The sequence below is a fragment of the Pleurodeles waltl genome, unplaced genomic scaffold (genome assembly GCF_031143425.1).
Source record: "Pleurodeles waltl isolate 20211129_DDA unplaced genomic scaffold, aPleWal1.hap1.20221129 scaffold_343, whole genome shotgun sequence".
NCBI classification, from domain to species: domain Eukaryota; kingdom Metazoa; phylum Chordata; class Amphibia; order Caudata; family Salamandridae; genus Pleurodeles; species Pleurodeles waltl.
The window spans coordinates 89131-108184 of record NW_027150049.1 but is presented as its reverse complement, the minus strand read 5'-3'; the positions used below and the strand labels follow the sequence as shown (position 1 = coordinate 108184).

Sequence of the window (19054 nt, the reverse complement as noted above, 5' to 3'; positions counted from 1 at the left end):
AGCTAAGGCTTTGCTTTCTTGCGGTAAGCATATGTGTCAGGTCTTCAGATCAGATCTCACTTCTTGGCATCTCATTTCCTGGCAGGTCATGGGTTGTGATGCCACTTCCTGTTTTTCCAGGTGCGATTTCACACGGCCTGATGTCATGTGCCGTGATGTCATGTGCCGTGATGTCACTTGCATAGTGTCTAACTTGGTTAGTCCCCCGACTTATTTTCTTTAAGACTTGTACCATGAATAATCCTTAGCCCCCAAGAAATAGTGCTCGAGCCTACAGTTGGCAACCAAATGCAAAAAATCAGCACAGTGTGTGGGAAATCTGATAAAAGGACGATGATCTATTAGGTGTGGAAGAATGAAGTGAGTTGCAGACGCAAGTGTAATAGAGTCCAAAAGCAGAGCATTCCAGAAACAGGGAATAAAAAGAGGAAAGGTGCGTACAATTTGAGCTGTTTTAAAAGCATTCGGCAGCATTTTCCGGCATTTCCTGGCGCTGTAACAGGTGTCATTAACTCAACGATCCATTTATCGGCCACAGAAAGAATGGGTGAGCAGGGCCTGTGCAGAATAAACCCTCTTCCACATAGGAAAACATCCCAGCAGAGAGCACGTGATCCACTGTTGCGTCCTTAGCATTAAACAACACACCTCTGACCCTTTCACTTTCACTGGGATTGTGAGAAGGGGCGTTATTTTGCATCTTGTTTCAGAAAGGAGTCCATGATGACAGATCCGATTTTTCCGACAACTCCTACGTACTTTCAGTGGGACCCTGGTTTGCCAAAAGGAAAGGAAAGACTGGCCACCCTCTGCCTGCAAGGCATGGCGAATGTGTTGCAGATGGCAGAGTCTGAGTGACAGAGCCTCTCCAGTAAGTGAAAAAAGTGCAAGAAGAGGTAAGTGATTGGCGTGCCTTCCCGTTTCTTTCTGGAGTTGTTAAGGTAGTGTAGAAGAGCTATTTCTCCTGGCCAGAGTGAATGGAGGTGTCGCCACCCAGTGGGATGAGGAAAAGAGAACTGCAGAGCAGCAACTATTGGTCCTTGGGAGGGGGGAATGAAGGCTGCTGTTGAGAAGCAGCGTCTCCCCTGGTGACTCCTCGGTGTCATGCCCTAAGGAGGGGTCCAAGGAGGCGCAGCACATGCTGTGTGAGGTGAGGGTTGTCCATTGCAATTGAGAGTGTGACAGGCGCCGTCTGCTGGTCGTGCTAGGTTTGGTGGGGGCTGCTGCAGCCTGTGAAGACGAGAGAAGCGGGAGTAGCGCCGAGCATGGTAAATGGAGGAGTACAAAATGTTGTTCCGTGTGGGTTGGGGCATTGTGCCTGGGGCAGTGTGGGAGTTCCCAGTGGGAGGGTGTTCCGCTGCAATTAAGAGCAGTAGGCTCCAGGCGGGTGGGCCGGGTGAGCAGAAGAGAGCTGAAAGTGCAGCTTTTCCTGCCTACGGCCATACCACCCTGAATGCGCCCGATCTCGTCCGATCTCGGAAGCTAAGCAGGGTCGGGCCTGGTTAGTACTTGGATGGGAGACCGCCTGGGAATACCAGGTGCTGTAGGCATTTTGCCTCTCGCACACACTAGGTGGCGCACGTCTAACCTCCATTACACAGCTTCCTCGCTAATTTCATTTTACACTTTTTATTTACTACACTCTTTTTTTACTCTCTTAAAAAAAGAAAGGAAAAAGAACAGCATTAACACGAAAATACACACTTTCCCAAGGAAAACGTACAATTATTATGCACTTTACACTCGGCCCAAAGTCAAGACAGCATTTGCTCCACGACGGACCAAGGCTCCCCAAGCTAAGGCTTTGCTTTCTTGCGGTAAGCATATGTGTCAGGTCTTCAGATCAGATCTCACTTCTTGGCATCTCATTTCCTGGCAGGTCATGGGTTGTGATGCCACTTCCTGTTTTTCCAGGTGCGATTTCACACGGCCTGATGTCATGTGCCGTGATGTCATGTGCCGTGATGTCACTTGCATAGTGTCTAACTTGGTTAGTCCCCCGACTTATTTTCTTTAAGACTTGTACCATGAATAATCCTTAGCCCCCAAGAAATAGTGCTCGAGCCTACAGTTGGCAACCAAATGCAAAAAATCAGCACAGCGTGTGGGAAATCTGATAAAAGGACGATGATCTATTAGGTGTGGAAGAATGAAGTGAGTTGCAGACGCAAGTGTAATAGAGTCCAAAAGCAGAGCATTCCAGAAACAGGGAATAAAAAGAGGAAAGTACAATTTGAGCTGTTTTAAAAGCATTCGGCAGCATTTTCCGGCATTTCCTGGCGCTGTAACAGGTGTCATTAACTCAACGATCCATTTATCGACCACAGAAAGAATGGGTGAGCAGGGCCTGTGCAGAATAAACCCTCTTCCACATAGGAAAACATCCCAGCAGAGAGCACGTGATCCACTGTTGCGTCCTTAGCATTAAACAACACACCTCTGACCCTTTCACTTTCACTGGGATTGTGAGAAGGGGCGTTATTTTGCATCTTGTTTCAGAAAGGAGTCCATGATGACAGATCCGATTTTTCCGACAACTCCTACGTACTTTCAGTGGGACCCTGGTTTGCCAAAAGGAAAGGAAAGACTGGCCACCCTCTGCCTGCAAGGCATGGCGAATGTGTTGCAGATGGCAGAGTCTGAGTGACAGAGCCTCTCCAGTAAGTGAAAAAAGTGCAAGAAGAGGTAAGTGATTGGCGTGCCTTCCCGTTTCTTTCAAGAGTTGTTAAGGTAGTGTAGAAGAGCTATTTCTCCTGGCCAGAGTGAATGGAGGTGTCGCCACCCAGTGGGATGAGGAAAAGAGAACTGCATAGCAGCAACTATTGGTCCTTGGGAGGGGGGAATGAAGGCTGCTGTTGAGAAGCAGCGTCTCCCCTGGTGACTCCTCGGTGTCATGCCCTAAGGAGGGGTCCAAGGAGGCGCAGCACATGCTGTGTGAGGTGAGGGTTGTCCATTGCAATTGAGAGTGTGACAGGCGCCGTCTGCTGGTCGTGCTAGGTTTGGTGGGGGCTGCTGCAGCCTGTGAAGACGAGAGAAGCGGGAGTAGCGCCGAGCATGGTAAATGGAGGAGTACAAAATGTTGTTCCGTGTGGGTTGGGGCATTGTGCCTGGGGCAGTGTGGGAGTTCCCAGTGGGAGGGTGTTCCGCTGCAATTAAGAGCAGTAGGCTCCAGGCGGGTGGGCCGGGTGAGCAGAAGAGAGCTGAAAGTGCAGCGTTTCCTGCCTACGGCCATACCACCCTGAATGCGCCCGATCTCGTCCGATCTCGGAAGCTAAGCAGGGTCGGGCCTGGTTAGTACTTGGATGGGAGACCGCCTGGGAATACCAGGTGCTGTAGGCATTTTGCCTCTCGCACACACTAGGTGGCGCACGTCTAACCTCCATTACACAGCTTCCTCGCTAATTTCATTTTACACTTTTTATTTACTACACTCTTTTTTTACTCTCTTAAAAAAAGAAAGGAAAAAGAACAGCATTAACACGAAAATACACACTTTCCCAAGGAAAACGTACAATTATTATGCACTTTACACTCGGCCCAAAGTCAAGACAGCATTTGCTCCACGACGGACCAAGGCTCCCCAAGCTAAGGCTTTGCTTTCTTGCGGTAAGCATATGTGTCAGGTCTTCAGATCAGATCTCACTTCTTGGCATCTCATTTCCTGGCAGGTCATGGGTTGTGATGCCACTTCCTGTTTTTCCAGGTGCGATTTCACACGGCCTGATGTCATGTGCCGTGATGTCATGTGCCGTGATGTCACTTGCATAGTGTCTAACTTGGTTAGTCCCCCGACTTATTTTCTTTAAGACTTGTACCATGAATAATCCTTAGCCCCCAAGAAATAGTGCTCGAGCCTACAGTTGGCAACCAAATGCAAAAAATCAGCACAGTGTGTGGGAAATCTGATAAAAGGACGATGATCTATTAGGTGTGGAAGAATGAAGTGAGTTGCAGACGCAAGTGTAATAGAGTCCAAAAGCAGAGCATTCCAGAAACAGGGAATAAAAAGAGGAAAGGTGCGTACAATTTGAGCTGTTTTAAAAGCATTCGGCAGCATTTTCCGGCATTTCCTGGCGCTGTAACAGGTGTCATTAACTCAACGATCCATTTATCGGCCACAGAAAGAATGGGTGAGCAGGGCCTGTGCAGAATAAACCCTCTTCCACATAGGAAAACATCCCAGCAGAGAGCACGTGATCCACTGTTGCGTCCTTAGCATTAAACAACACACCTCTGACCCTTTCACTTTCACTGGGATTGTGAGAAGGGGCGTTATTTTGCATCTTGTTTCAGAAAGGAGTCCATGATGACAGATCCGATTTTTCCGACAACTCCTACGTACTTTCAGTGGGACCCTGGTTTGCCAAAAGGAAAGGAAAGACTGGCCACCCTCTGCCTGCAAGGCATGGCGAATGTGTTGCAGATGGCAGAGTCTGAGTGACAGAGCCTCTCCAGTAAGTGAAAAAAGTGCAAGAAGAGGTAAGTGATTGGCGTGCCTTCCCGTTTCTTTCTGGAGTTGTTAAGGTAGTGTAGAAGAGCTATTTCTCCTGGCCAGAGTGAATGGAGGTGTCGCCACCCAGTGGGATGAGGAAAAGAGAACTGCAGAGCAGCAACTATTGGTCCTTGGGAGGGGGGAATGAAGGCTGCTGTTGAGAAGCAGCGTCTCCCCTGGTGACTCCTCGGTGTCATGCCCTAAGGAGGGGTCCAAGGAGGCGCAGCACATGCTGTGTGAGGTGAGGGTTGTCCATTGCAATTGAGAGTGTGACAGGCGCCGTCTGCTGGTCGTGCTAGGTTTGGTGGGGGCTGCTGCAGCCTGTGAAGACGAGAGAAGCGGGAGTAGCGCCGAGCATGGTAAATGGAGGAGTACAAAATGTTGTTCCGTGTGGGTTGGGGCATTGTGCCTGGGGCAGTGTGGGAGTTCCCAGTGGGAGGGTGTTCCGCTGCAATTAAGAGCAGTAGGCTCCAGGCGGGTGGGCCGGGTGAGCAGAAGAGAGCTGAAAGTGCAGCTTTTCCTGCCTACGGCCATACCACCCTGAATGCGCCCGATCTCGTCCGATCTCGGAAGCTAAGCAGGGTCGGGCCTGGTTAGTACTTGGATGGGAGACCGCCTGGGAATACCAGGTGCTGTAGGCATTTTGCCTCTCGCACACACTAGGTGGCGCACGTCTAACCTCCATTACACAGCTTCCTCGCTAATTTCATTTTACACTTTTTATTTACTACACTCTTTTTTTACTCTCTTAAAAAAAGAAAGGAAAAAGAACAGCATTAACACGAAAATACACACTTTCCCAAGGAAAACGTACAATTATTATGCACTTTACACTCGGCCCAAAGTCAAGACAGCATTTGCTCCACGACGGACCAAGGCTCCCCAAGCTAAGGCTTTGCTTTCTTGCGGTAAGCATATGTGTCAGGTCTTCAGATCAGATCTCACTTCTTGGCATCTCATTTCCTGGCAGGTCATGGGTTGTGATGCCACTTCCTGTTTTTCCAGGTGCGATTTCACACGGCCTGATGTCATGTGCCGTGATGTCATGTGCCGTGATGTCACTTGCATAGTGTCTAACTTGGTTAGTCCCCCGACTTATTTTCTTTAAGACTTGTACCATGAATAATCCTTAGCCCCCAAGAAATAGTGCTCGAGCCTACAGTTGGCAACCAAATGCAAAAAATCAGCACAGTGTGTGGGAAATCTGATAAAAGGACGATGATCTATTAGGTGTGGAAGAATGAAGTGAGTTGCAGACGCAAGTGTAATAGAGTCCAAAAGCAGAGCATTCCAGAAACAGGGAATAAAAAGAGGAAAGGTGCGTACAATTTGAGCTGTTTTAAAAGCATTCGGCAGCATTTTCCGGCATTTCCTGGCGCTGTAACAGGTGTCATTAACTCAACGATCCATTTATCGGCCACAGAAAGAATGGGTGAGCAGGGCCTGTGCAGAATAAACCCTCTTCAACATAGGAAAACATCCCAGCAGAGAGCACGTGATCCACTGTTGCGTCCTTAGCATTAAACAACACACCTCTGACCCTTTCACTTTCACTGGGATTGTGAGAAGGGGCGTTATTTTGCATCTTGTTTCAGAAAGGAGTCCATGATGACAGATCCGATTTTTCCGACAACTCCTACGTACTTTCAGTGGGACCCTGGTTTGCCAAAAGGAAAGGAAAGACTGGCCACCCTCTGCCTGCAAGGCATGGCGAATGTGTTGCAGATGGCAGAGTCTGAGTGACAGAGCCTCTCCAGTAAGTGAAAAAAGTGCAAGAAGAGGTAAGTGATTGGCGTGCCTTCCCGTTTCTTTCTGGAGTTGTTAAGGTAGTGTAGAAGAGCTATTTCTCCTGGCCAGAGTGAATGGAGGTGTCGCCACCCAGTGGGATGAGGAAAAGAGAACTGCAGAGCAGCAACTATTGGTCCTTGGGAGGGGGGAATGAAGGCTGCTGTTGAGAAGCAGCGTCTCCCCTGGTGACTCCTCGGTGTCATGCCCTAAGGAGGGGTCCAAGGAGGCGCAGCACATGCTGTGTGAGGTGAGGGTTGTCCATTGCAATTGAGAGTGTGACAGGCGCCGTCTGCTGGTCGTGCTAGGTTTGGTGGGGGCTGCTGCAGCCTGTGAAGACGAGAGAAGCGGGAGTAGCGCCGAGCATGGTAAATGGAGGAGTACAAAATGTTGTTCCGTGTGGGTTGGGGCATTGTGCCTGGGGCAGTGTGGGAGTTCCCAGTGGGAGGGTGTTCCGCTGCAATTAAGAGCAGTAGGCTCCAGGCGGGTGGGCCGGGTGAGCAGAAGAGAGCTGAAAGTGCAGCTTTTCCTGCCTACGGCCATACCACCCTGAATGCGCCCGATCTCGTCCGATCTCGGAAGCTAAGCAGGGTCGGGCCTGGTTAGTACTTGGATGGGAGACCGCCTGGGAATACCAGGTGCTGTAGGCATTTTGCCTCTCGCACACACTAGGTGGCGCACGTCTAACCTCCATTACACAGCTTCCTCGCTAATTTCATTTTACACTTTTTATTTACTACACTCTTTTTTTACTCTCTTAAAAAAAGAAAGGAAAAAGAACAGCATTAACACGAAAATACACACTTTCCCAAGGAAAACGTACAATTATTATGCACTTTACACTCGGCCCAAAGTCAAGACAGCATTTGCTCCACGACGGACCAAGGCTCCCCTAGCTAAGGCTTTGCTTTCTTGCGGTAAGCATATGTGTCAGGTCTTCAGATCAGATCTCACTTCTCTGCATCTCATTTCCTGGCAGGTCATGGGTTGTGATGCCACTTCCTGTTTTTCCAGGTGCGATTTCACACGGCCTGATGTCATGTGCCGTGATGTCATGTGCCGTGATGTCACTTGCATAGTGTCTAACTTGGTTAGTCCCCCGACTTATTTTCTTTAAGACTTGTACCATGAATAATCCTTAGCCCCCAAGAAATAGTGCTCGAGCCTACAGTTGGCAACCAAATGCAAAAAATCAGCACAGCGTGTGGGAAATCTGATAAAAGGACGATGATCTATTAGGTGTGGAAGAATGAAGTGAGTTGCAGACGCAAGTGTAATAGAGTCCAAAAGCAGAGCATTCCAGAAACAGGGAATAAAAAGAGGAAAGGTGCGTACAATTTGAGCTGTTTTAAAAGCATTCGGCAGCATTTTCCGGCATTTCCTGGCGCTGTAACAGGTGTCATTAACTCAACGATCCATTTATCGACCACAGAAAGAATGGGTGAGCAGGGCCTGTGCAGAATAAACCCTCTTCCACATAGGAAAACATCCCAGCAGAGAGCACGTGATCCACTGTTGCGTCCTTAGCATTAAACAACACACCTCTGACCCTTTCACTTTCACTGGGATTGTGAGAAGGGGCGTTATTTTGCATCTTGTTTCAGAAAGGAGTCCATGATGACAGATCCGATTTTTCCGACAACTCCTACGTACTTTCAGTGGGACCCTGGTTTGCCAAAAGGAAAGGAAAGACTGGCCACCCTCTGCCTGCAAGGCATGGCGAATGTGTTGCAGATGGCAGAGTCTGAGTGACAGAGCCTCTCCAGTAAGTGAAAAAAGTGCAAGAAGAGGTAAGTGATTGGCGTGCCTTCCCGTTTCTTTCAAGAGTTGTTAAGGTAGTGTAGAAGAGCTATTTCTCCTGGCCAGAGTGAATGGAGGTGTCGCCACCCAGTGGGATGAGGAAAAGAGAACTGCATAGCAGCAACTATTGGTCCTTGGGAGGGGGGAATGAAGGCTGCTGTTGAGAAGCAGCGTCTCCCCTGGTGACTCCTCGGTGTCATGCCCTAAGGAGGGGTCCAAGGAGGCGCAGCACATGCTGTGTGAGGTGAGGGTTGTCCATTGCAATTGAGAGTGTGACAGGCGCCGTCTGCTGGTCGTGCTAGGTTTGGTGGGGGCTGCTGCAGCCTGTGAAGACGAGAGAAGCGGGAGTAGCGCCGAGCATGGTAAATGGAGGAGTACAAAATGTTGTTCCGTGTGGGTTGGGGCATTGTGCCTGGGGCAGTGTGGGAGTTCCCAGTGGGAGGGTGTTCCGCTGCAATTAAGAGCAGTAGGCTCCAGGCGGGTGGGCCGGGTGAGCAGAAGAGAGCTGAAAGTGCAGCGTTTCCTGCCTACGGCCATACCACCCTGAATGCGCCCGATCTCGTCCGATCTCGGAAGCTTAGCAGGGTCGGGCCTGGTTAGTACTTGGATGGGAGACCGCCTGGGAATACCAGGTGCTGTAGGCATTTTGCCTCTCGCACACACTAGGTGGCGCACGTCTAACCTCCATTACACAGCTTCCTCGCTAATTTCATTTTACACTTTTTATTTACTACACTCTTTTTTTACTCTCTTAAAAAAAGAAAGGAAAAAGAACAGCATTAACACGAAAATACACACTTTCCCAAGGAAAACGTACAATTATTATGCACTTTACACTCGGCCCAAAGTCAAGACAGCATTTGCTCCACGACGGACCAAGGCTCCCCAAGCTAAGGCTTTGCTTTCTTGCGGTAAGCATATGTGTCAGGTCTTCAGATCAGATCTCACTTCTTGGCATCTCATTTCCTGGCAGGTCATGGGTTGTGATGCCACTTCCTGTTTTTCCAGGTGCGATTTCACACGGCCTGATGTCATGTGCCGTGATGTCATGTGCCGTGATGTCACTTGCATAGTGTCTAACTTGGTTAGTCCCCCGACTTATTTTCTTTAAGACTTGTACCATGAATAATCCTTAGCCCCCAAGAAATAGTGCTCGAGCCTACAGTTGGCAACCAAATGCAAAAAATCAGCACAGTGTGTGGGAAATCTGATAAAAGGACGATGATCTATTAGGTGTGGAAGAATGAAGTGAGTTGCAGACGCAAGTGTAATAGAGTCCAAAAGCAGAGCATTCCAGAAACAGGGAATAAAAAGAGGAAAGGTGCGTACAATTTGAGCTGTTTTAAAAGCATTCGGCAGCATTTTCCGGCATTTCCTGGCGCTGTAACAGGTGTCATTAACTCAACGATCCATTTATCGGCCACAGAAAGAATGGGTGAGCAGGGCCTGTGCAGAATAAACCCTCTTCAACATAGGAAAACATCCCAGCAGAGAGCACGTGATCCACTGTTGCGTCCTTAGCATTAAACAACACACCTCTGACCCTTTCACTTTCACTGGGATTGTGAGAAGGGGCGTTATTTTGCATCTTGTTTCAGAAAGGAGTCCATGATGACAGATCCGATTTTTCCGACAACTCCTACGTACTTTCAGTGGGACCCTGGTTTGCCAAAAGGAAAGGAAAGACTGGCCACCCCCTGCCTGCAAGGCATGGCGAATGTGTTGCAGATGGCAGAGTCTGAGTGACAGAGCCTCTCCAGTAAGTGAAAAAAGTGCAAGAAGAGGTAAGTGATTGGCGTGCCTTCCCGTTTCTTTCTGGAGTTGTTAAGGTAGTGTAGAAGAGCTATTTCTCCTGGCCAGAGTGAATGGAGGTGTCGCCACCCAGTGGGATGAGGAAAAGAGAACTGCAGAGCAGCAACTATTGGTCCTTGGGAGGGGGGAATGAAGGCTGCTGTTGAGAAGCAGCGTCTCCCCTGGTGACTCCTCGGTGTCATGCCCTAAGGAGGGGTCCAAGGAGGCGCAGCACATGCTGTGTGAGGTGAGGGTTGTCCATTGCAATTGAGAGTGTGACAGGCGCCGTCTGCTGGTCGTGCTAGGTTTGGTGGGGGCTGCTGCAGCCTGTGAAGACGAGAGAAGCGGGAGTAGCGCCGAGCATGGTAAATGGAGGAGTACAAAATGTTGTTCCGTGTGGGTTGGGGCATTGTGCCTGGGGCAGTGTGGGAGTTCCCAGTGGGAGGGTGTTCCGCTGCAATTAAGAGCAGTAGGCTCCAGGCGGGTGGGCCGGGTGAGCAGAAGAGAGCTGAAAGTGCAGCGTTTCCTGCCTACGGCCATACCACCCTGAATGCGCCCGATCTCGTCCGATCTCGGAAGCTAAGCAGGGTCGGGCCTGGTTAGTACTTGGATGGGAGACCGCCTGGGAATACCAGGTGCTGTAGGCATTTTGCCTCTCGCACACACTAGGTGGCGCACGTCTAACCTCCATTACACAGCTTCCTCGCTAATTTCATTTTACACTTTTTATTTACTACACTCTTTTTTTACTCTCTTAAAAAAAGAAAGGAAAAAGAACAGCATTAACACGAAAATACACACTTTCCCAAGGAAAACGTACAATTATTATGCACTTTACACTCGGCCCAAAGTCAAGACAGCATTTGCTCCACGACGGACCAAGGCTCCCCAAGCTAAGGCTTTGCTTTCTTGCGGTAAGCATATGTGTCAGGTCTTCAGATCAGATCTCACTTCTTGGCATCTCATTTCCTGGCAGGTCATGGGTTGTGATGCCACTTCCTGTTTTTCCAGGTGCGATTTCACACGGCCTGATGTCATGTGCCGTGATGTCATGTGCCGTGATGTCACTTGCATAGTGTCTAACTTGGTTAGTCCCCCGACTTATTTTCTTTAAGACTTGTACCATGAATAATCCTTAGCCCCCAAGAAATAGTGCTCGAGCCTACAGTTGGCAACCAAATGCAAAAAATCAGCACAGTGTGTGGGAAATCTGATAAAAGGACGATGATCTATTAGGTGTGGAAGAATGAAGTGAGTTGCAGACGCAAGTGTAATAGAGTCCAAAAGCAGAGCATTCCAGAAACAGGGAATAAAAAGAGGAAAGGTGCGTACAATTTGAGCTGTTTTAAAAGCATTCGGCAGCATTTTCCGGCATTTCCTGGCGCTGTAACAGGTGTCATTAACTCAACGATCCATTTATCGGCCACAGAAAGAATGGGTGAGCAGGGCCTGTGCAGAATAAACCCTCTTCCACATAGGAAAACATCCCAGCAGAGAGCACGTGATCCACTGTTGCGTCCTTAGCATTAAACAACACACCTCTGACCCTTTCACTTTCACTGGGATTGTGAGAAGGGGCGTTATTTTGCATCTTGTTTCAGAAAGGAGTCCATGATGACAGATCCGATTTTTCCGACAACTCCTACGTACTTTCAGTGGGACCCTGGTTTGCCAAAAGGAAAGGAAAGACTGGCCACCCTCTGCCTGCAAGGCATGGCGAATGTGTTGCAGATGGCAGAGTCTGAGTGACAGAGCCTCTCCAGTAAGTGAAAAAAGTGCAAGAAGAGGTAAGTGATTGGCGTGCCTTCCCGTTTCTTTCTGGAGTTGTTAAGGTAGTGTAGAAGAGCTATTTCTCCTGGCCAGAGTGAATGGAGGTGTCGCCACCCAGTGGGATGAGGAAAAGAGAACTGCAGAGCAGCAACTATTGGTCCTTGGGAGGGGGGAATGAAGGCTGCTGTTGAGAAGCAGCGTCTCCCCTGGTGACTCCTCGGTGTCATGCCCTAAGGAGGGGTCCAAGGAGGCGCAGCACATGCTGTGTGAGGTGAGGGTTGTCCATTGCAATTGAGAGTGTGACAGGCGCCGTCTGCTGGTCGTGCTAGGTTTGGTGGGGGCTGCTGCAGCCTGTGAAGACGAGAGAAGCGGGAGTAGCGCCGAGCATGGTAAATGGAGGAGTACAAAATGTTGTTCCGTGTGGGTTGGGGCATTGTGCCTGGGGCAGTGTGGGAGTTCCCAGTGGGAGGGTGTTCCGCTGCAATTAAGAGCAGTAGGCTCCAGGCGGGTGGGCCGGGTGAGCAGAAGAGAGCTGAAAGTGCAGCTTTTCCTGCCTACGGCCATACCACCCTGAATGCGCCCGATCTCGTCCGATCTCGGAAGCTAAGCAGGGTCGGGCCTGGTTAGTACTTGGATGGGAGACCGCCTGGGAATACCAGGTGCTGTAGGCATTTTGCCTCTCGCACACACTAGGTGGCGCACGTCTAACCTCCATTACACAGCTTCCTCGCTAATTTCATTTTACACTTTTTATTTACTACACTCTTTTTTTACTCTCTTAAAAAAAGAAAGGAAAAAGAACAGCATTAACACGAAAATACACACTTTCCCAAGGAAAACGTACAATTATTATGCACTTTACACTCGGCCCAAAGTCAAGACAGCATTTGCTCCACGACGGACCAAGGCTCCCCAAGCTAAGGCTTTGCTTTCTTGCGGTAAGCATATGTGTCAGGTCTTCAGATCAGATCTCACTTCTTGGCATCTCATTTCCTGGCAGGTCATGGGTTGTGATGCCACTTCCTGTTTTTCCAGGTGCGATTTCACACGGCCTGATGTCATGTGCCGTGATGTCATGTGCCGTGATGTCACTTGCATAGTGTCTAACTTGGTTAGTCCCCCGACTTATTTTCTTTAAGACTTGTACCATGAATAATCCTTAGCCCCCAAGAAATAGTGCTCGAGCCTACAGTTGGCAACCAAATGCAAAAAATCAGCACAGTGTGTGGGAAATCTGATAAAAGGACGATGATCTATTAGGTGTGGAAGAATGAAGTGAGTTGCAGACGCAAGTGTAATAGAGTCCAAAAGCAGAGCATTCCAGAAACAGGGAATAAAAAGAGGAAAGGTGCGTACAATTTGAGCTGTTTTAAAAGCATTCGGCAGCATTTTCCGGCATTTCCTGGCGCTGTAACAGGTGTCATTAACTCAACGATCCATTTATCGGCCACAGAAAGAATGGGTGAGCAGGGCCTGTGCAGAATAAACCCTCTTCAACATAGGAAAACATCCCAGCAGAGAGCACGTGATCCACTGTTGCGTCCTTAGCATTAAACAACACACCTCTGACCCTTTCACTTTCACTGGGATTGTGAGAAGGGGCGTTATTTTGCATCTTGTTTCAGAAAGGAGTCCATGATGACAGATCCGATTTTTCCGACAACTCCTACGTACTTTCAGTGGGACCCTGGTTTGCCAAAAGGAAAGGAAAGACTGGCCACCCTCTGCCTGCAAGGCATGGCGAATGTGTTGCAGATGGCAGAGTCTGAGTGACAGAGCCTCTCCAGTAAGTGAAAAAAGTGCAAGAAGAGGTAAGTGATTGGCGTGCCTTCCCGTTTCTTTCTGGAGTTGTTAAGGTAGTGTAGAAGAGCTATTTCTCCTGGCCAGAGTGAATGGAGGTGTCGCCACCCAGTGGGATGAGGAAAAGAGAACTGCAGAGCAGCAACTATTGGTCCTTGGGAGGGGGGAATGAAGGCTGCTGTTGAGAAGCAGCGTCTCCCCTGGTGACTCCTCGGTGTCATGCCCTAAGGAGGGGTCCAAGGAGGCGCAGCACATGCTGTGTGAGGTGAGGGTTGTCCATTGCAATTGAGAGTGTGACAGGCGCCGTCTGCTGGTCGTGCTAGGTTTGGTGGGGGCTGCTGCAGCCTGTGAAGACGAGAGAAGCGGGAGTAGCGCCGAGCATGGTAAATGGAGGAGTACAAAATGTTGTTCCGTGTGGGTTGGGGCATTGTGCCTGGGGCAGTGTGGGAGTTCCCAGTGGGAGGGTGTTCCGCTGCAATTAAGAGCAGTAGGCTCCAGGCGGGTGGGCCGGGTGAGCAGAAGAGAGCTGAAAGTGCAGCTTTTCCTGCCTACGGCCATACCACCCTGAATGCGCCCGATCTCGTCCGATCTCGGAAGCTAAGCAGGGTCGGGCCTGGTTAGTACTTGGATGGGAGACCGCCTGGGAATACCAGGTGCTGTAGGCATTTTGCCTCTCGCACACACTAGGTGGCGCACGTCTAACCTCCATTACACAGCTTCCTCGCTAATTTCATTTTACACTTTTTATTTACTACACTCTTTTTTTACTCTCTTAAAAAAAGAAAGGAAAAAGAACAGCATTAACACGAAAATACACACTTTCCCAAGGAAAACGTACAATTATTATGCACTTTACACTCGGCCCAAAGTCAAGACAGCATTTGCTCCACGACGGACCAAGGCTCCCCTAGCTAAGGCTTTGCTTTCTTGCGGTAAGCATATGTGTCAGGTCTTCAGATCAGATCTCACTTCTTGGCATCTCATTTCCTGGCAGGTCATGGGTTGTGATGCCACTTCCTGTTTTTCCAGGTGCGATTTCACACGGCCTGATGTCATGTGCCGTGATGTCATGTGCCGTGATGTCACTTGCATAGTGTCTAACTTGGTTAGTCCCCCGACTTATTTTCTTTAAGACTTGTACCATGAATAATCCTTAGCCCCCAAGAAATAGTGCTCGAGCCTACAGTTGGCAACCAAATGCAAAAAATCAGCACAGCGTGTGGGAAATCTGATAAAAGGACGATGATCTATTAGGTGTGGAAGAATGAAGTGAGTTGCAGACGCAAGTGTAATAGAGTCCAAAATCAGAGCATTCCAGAAACAGGGAATAAAAAGAGGAAAGGTGCGTACAATTTGAGCTGTTTTAAAAGCATTCGGCAGCATTTTCCGGCATTTCCTGGCGCTGTAACAGGTGTCATTAACTCAACGATCCATTTATCGACCACAGAAAGAATGGGTGAGCAGGGCCTGTGCAGAATAAACCCTCTTCCACATAGGAAAACATCCCAGCAGAGAGCACGTGATCCACTGTTGCGTCCTTAGCATTAAACAACACACCTCTGACCCTTTCACTTTCACTGGGATTGTGAGAAGGGGCGTTATTTTGCATCTTGTTTCAGAAAGGAGTCCATGATGACAGATCCGATTTTTCCGACAACTCCTACGTACTTTCAGTGGGACCCTGGTTTGCCAAAAGGAAAGGAAAGACTGGCCACCCTCTGCCTGCAAGGCATGGCGAATGTGTTGCAGATGGCAGAGTCTGAGTGACAGAGCCTCTCCAGTAAGTGAAAAAAGTGCAAGAAGAGGTAAGTGATTGGCGTGCCTTCCCGTTTCTTTCAAGAGTTGTTAAGGTAGTGTAGAAGAGCTATTTCTCCTGGCCAGAGTGAATGGAGGTGTCGCCACCCAGTGGGATGAGGAAAAGAGAACTGCATAGCAGCAACTATTGGTCCTTGGGAGGGGGGAATGAAGGCTGCTGTTGAGAAGCAGCGTCTCCCCTGGTGACTCCTCGGTGTCATGCCCTAAGGAGGGGTCCAAGGAGGCGCAGCACATGCTGTGTGAGGTGAGGGTTGTCCATTGCAATTGAGAGTGTGACAGGCGCCGTCTGCTGGTCGTGCTAGGTTTGGTGGGGGCTGCTGCAGCCTGTGAAGACGAGAGAAGCGGGAGTAGCGCCGAGCATGGTAAATGGAGGAGTACAAAATGTTGTTCCGTGTGGGTTGGGGCATTGTGCCTGGGGCAGTGTGGGAGTTCCCAGTGGGAGGGTGTTCCGCTGCAATTAAGAGCAGTAGGCTCCAGGCGGGTGGGCCGGGTGAGCAGAAGAGAGCTGAAAGTGCAGCGTTTCCTGCCTACGGCCATACCACCCTGAATGCGCCCGATCTCGTCCGATCTCGGAAGCTAAGCAGGGTCGGGCCTGGTTAGTACTTGGATGGGAGACCGCCTGGGAATACCAGGTGCTGTAGGCATTTTGCCTCTCGCACACACTAGGTGGCGCACGTCTAACCTCCATTACACAGCTTCCTCGCTAATTTCATTTTACACTTTTTATTTACTACACTCTTTTTTTACTCTCTTAAAAAAAGAAAGGAAAAAGAACAGCATTAACACGAAAATACACACTTTCCCAAGGAAAACGTACAATTATTATGCACTTTACACTCGGCCCAAAGTCAAGACAGCATTTGCTCCACGACGGACCAAGGCTCCCCAAGCTAAGGCTTTGCTTTCTTGCGGTAAGCATATGTGTCAGGTCTTCAGATCAGATCTCACTTCTTGGCATCTCATTTCCTGGCAGGTCATGGGTTGTGATGCCACTTCCTGTTTTTCCAGGTGCGATTTCACACGGCCTGATGTCATGTGCCGTGATGTCATGTGCCGTGATGTCACTTGCATAGTGTCTAACTTGGTTAGTCCCCCGACTTATTTTCTTTAAGACTTGTACCATGAATAATCCTTAGCCCCCAAGAAATAGTGCTCGAGCCTACAGTTGGCAACCAAATGCAAAAAATCAGCACAGTGTGTGGGAAATCTGATAAAAGGACGATGATCTATTAGGTGTGGAAGAATGAAGTGAGTTGCAGACGCAAGTGTAATAGAGTCCAAAAGCAGAGCATTCCAGAAACAGGGAATAAAAAGAGGAAAGGTGCGTACAATTTGAGCTGTTTTAAAAGCATTCGGCAGCATTTTCCGGCATTTCCTGGCGCTGTAACAGGTGTCATTAACTCAACGATCCATTTATCGGCCACAGAAAGAATGGGTGAGCAGGGCCTGTGCAGAATAAACCCTCTTCAACATAGGAAAACATCCCAGCAGAGAGCACGTGATCCACTGTTGCGTCCTTAGCATTAAACAACACACCTCTGACCCTTTCACTTTCACTGGGATTGTGAGAAGGGGCGTTATTTTGCATCTTGTTTCAGAAAGGAGTCCATGATGACAGATCCGATTTTTCCGACAACTCCTACGTACTTTCAGTGGGACCCTGGTTTGCCAAAAGGAAAGGAAAGACTGGCCACCCTCTGCCTGCAAGGCATGGCGAATGTGTTGCAGATGGCAGAGTCTGAGTGACAGAGCCTCTCCAGTAAGTGAAAAAAGTGCAAGAAGAGGTAAGTGATTGGCGTGCCTTCCCGTTTCTTTCTGGAGTTGTTAAGGTAGTGTAGAAGAGCTATTTCTCCTGGCCAGAGTGAATGGAGGTGTCGCCACCCAGTGGGATGAGGAAAAGAGAACTGCAGAGCAGCAACTATTGGTCCTTGGGAGGGGGGAATGAAGGCTGCTGTTGAGAAGCAGCGTCTCCCCTGGTGACTCCTCGGTGTCATGCCCTAAGGAGGGGTCCAAGGAGGCGCAGCACATGCTGTGTGAGGTGAGGGTTGTCCATTGCAATTGAGAGTGTGACAGGCGCCGTCTGCTGGTCGTGCTAGGTTTGGTGGGGGCTGCTGCAGCCTGTGAAGACGAGAGAAGCGGGAGTAGCGCCGAGCATGGTAAATGGAGGAGTACAAAATGTTGTTCCGTGTGGGTTGGGGCATTGTGCCTGGGGCAGTGTGGGAGTTCCCAGTGGGAGGGTGTTCCGCTGCAATTAAGAGCAGTAGGCTCCAGGCGGGTGGGCCGGGTGAGCAGAAGAGAGCTGAAAGTGCAGCTTTTCCTGCCTACGGCCATACCACCCTGAATGCGCCCGATCTCGTCCGATCTCGGAAGCTAAGCAGGGTCGGGCCTGGTTAGTACTTGGATGGGAGACCGCCTGGGAATACCAGGTGCTGTAGGCATTTTGCCTCTCGCACACACTAGGTGGCTCCATTACACAGCTTCCTCGCTAATTTCATTTTACACTTTTTATTTACTACACTCTTTTTTTACTCTCTTAAAAAAAGAAAGGAAAAAGAACAGCATTAACACGAAAATACACACTTTCCCAAGGAAAACGTACAATTATTATGCACTTTACACTCGGCCCAAAGTCAAGACAGCATTTGCTCCACGACGGACCAAGGCTCCCCAAGCTAAGGCTTTGCTTTCTTGCGGTAAGCATATGTGTCAGGTCTTCAGATCAGATCTCACTTCTTGGCATCTCATTTCCTGGCAGGTCATGGGTTGTGATGCCACTTCCTGTTTTTCCAGGTGCGATTTCACACGGCCTGATGTCATGTGCCGTGATGTCATGTGCCGTGATGTCACTTGCATAGTGTCTAACTTGGTTAGTCCCCCGACTTATTTTCTTTAAGACTTGTACCATGAATAATCCTTAGCCCCCAAGAAATAGTGCTCGAGCCTACAGTTGGCAACCAAATGCAAAAAATCAGCACAGTGTGTGGGAAATCTGATAAAAGGACGATGATCTATTAGGTGTGGAAGAATGAAGTGAGTTGCAGACGCAAGTGTAATAGAGTCCAAAAGCAGAGCATTCCAGAAACAGGGAATAAAAAGAGGAAAGGTGCGTACAATTTGAGCTGTTTTAAAAGCATTCGGCAGCATTTTCCGGCATTTCCTGGCGCTGTAACAGGTGTCATTAACTCAACGATCCATTTATCGGCCACAGAAAGAATGGGTGAGCAGGGCCTGTGCAGAATAAACCCTCTTCAACATAGGAAAACATCCCAGCAGAGAGCACGTGATCCACTGTTGCGTCCTTAGCATTAAACAACACACCTCTGACCCTTTCACTTTCACTGGGATTGTGAGAAGGGGCGTTATTTTGCATCTTGTTTCAGAAAGGAGTCCATGATGACAGATCCGATTTTTCCGACAACTCCTACGTACTTTCAGTGGGACCCTGGTTTGCCAAAAGGAAAGGAAAGACTGGCCACCCTCTGCCTGCAAGGCATGGCGAATGTGTTGCAGATGGCAGAGTCTGAGTGACAGAGCCTCTCCAGTAAGTGAAAAAAGTGCAAGAAGAGGTAAGTGATTGGCGTGCCTTCCCGTTTCTTTCTGGAGTTGTTAAGGTAGTGTAGAAGAGCTATTTCTCCTGGCCAGAGTGAATGGAGGTGTCGCCACCCAGTGGGATGAGGAAAAGAGAACTGCAGAGCAGCAACTATTGGTCCTTGGGAGGGGGGAATGAAGGCTGCTGTTGAGAAGCAGCGTCTCCCCTGGTGACTCCTCGGTGTCATGCCCTAAGGAGGGGTCCAAGGAGGC

The 19054-nt window shown here is 49.2% G+C and overlaps 10 non-coding genes across 10 annotated transcripts; all 10 read left to right on the top strand.

Moving 5' to 3' along the window:
* The first annotated feature begins 1431 nt into the window (after positions 1–1431).
* On the top strand, positions 1432–1550 carry LOC138276023 (5S ribosomal RNA). Its single transcript, XR_011200569.1, has one exon. It is a non-coding gene; the product is annotated as a 5S ribosomal RNA (ribosomal RNA).
* Positions 1551–3220: 1670 nt separating this feature from the next.
* Positions 3221–3339, top strand: LOC138276021 (5S ribosomal RNA). Its single transcript, XR_011200567.1, has one exon. It is a non-coding gene; the product is annotated as a 5S ribosomal RNA (ribosomal RNA).
* Positions 3340–5014: 1675 nt separating this feature from the next.
* On the top strand, positions 5015–5133 carry LOC138276020 (5S ribosomal RNA). The gene has a single exon (XR_011200566.1). It is a non-coding gene; the product is annotated as a 5S ribosomal RNA (ribosomal RNA).
* Positions 5134–6808: 1675 nt separating this feature from the next.
* LOC138276019 (5S ribosomal RNA) lies at positions 6809–6927 on the top strand. Its single transcript, XR_011200565.1, has one exon. It is a non-coding gene; the product is annotated as a 5S ribosomal RNA (ribosomal RNA).
* A 1675-nt stretch (positions 6928–8602) lies between these two features.
* LOC138275969 (5S ribosomal RNA) lies at positions 8603–8721 on the top strand. The gene has a single exon (XR_011200517.1). It is a non-coding gene; the product is annotated as a 5S ribosomal RNA (ribosomal RNA).
* A 1675-nt stretch (positions 8722–10396) lies between these two features.
* On the top strand, positions 10397–10515 carry LOC138276018 (5S ribosomal RNA). The gene has a single exon (XR_011200564.1). It is a non-coding gene; the product is annotated as a 5S ribosomal RNA (ribosomal RNA).
* Positions 10516–12190: 1675 nt separating this feature from the next.
* LOC138276016 (5S ribosomal RNA) lies at positions 12191–12309 on the top strand. The gene has a single exon (XR_011200563.1). It is a non-coding gene; the product is annotated as a 5S ribosomal RNA (ribosomal RNA).
* A 1675-nt stretch (positions 12310–13984) lies between these two features.
* Positions 13985–14103, top strand: LOC138276015 (5S ribosomal RNA). The gene has a single exon (XR_011200562.1). It is a non-coding gene; the product is annotated as a 5S ribosomal RNA (ribosomal RNA).
* Positions 14104–15778: 1675 nt separating this feature from the next.
* LOC138276014 (5S ribosomal RNA) lies at positions 15779–15897 on the top strand. The gene has a single exon (XR_011200561.1). It is a non-coding gene; the product is annotated as a 5S ribosomal RNA (ribosomal RNA).
* Positions 15898–17572: 1675 nt separating this feature from the next.
* LOC138276013 (5S ribosomal RNA) lies at positions 17573–17691 on the top strand. The gene has a single exon (XR_011200560.1). It is a non-coding gene; the product is annotated as a 5S ribosomal RNA (ribosomal RNA).
* Positions 17692–19054: the final 1363 nt, after the last annotated feature.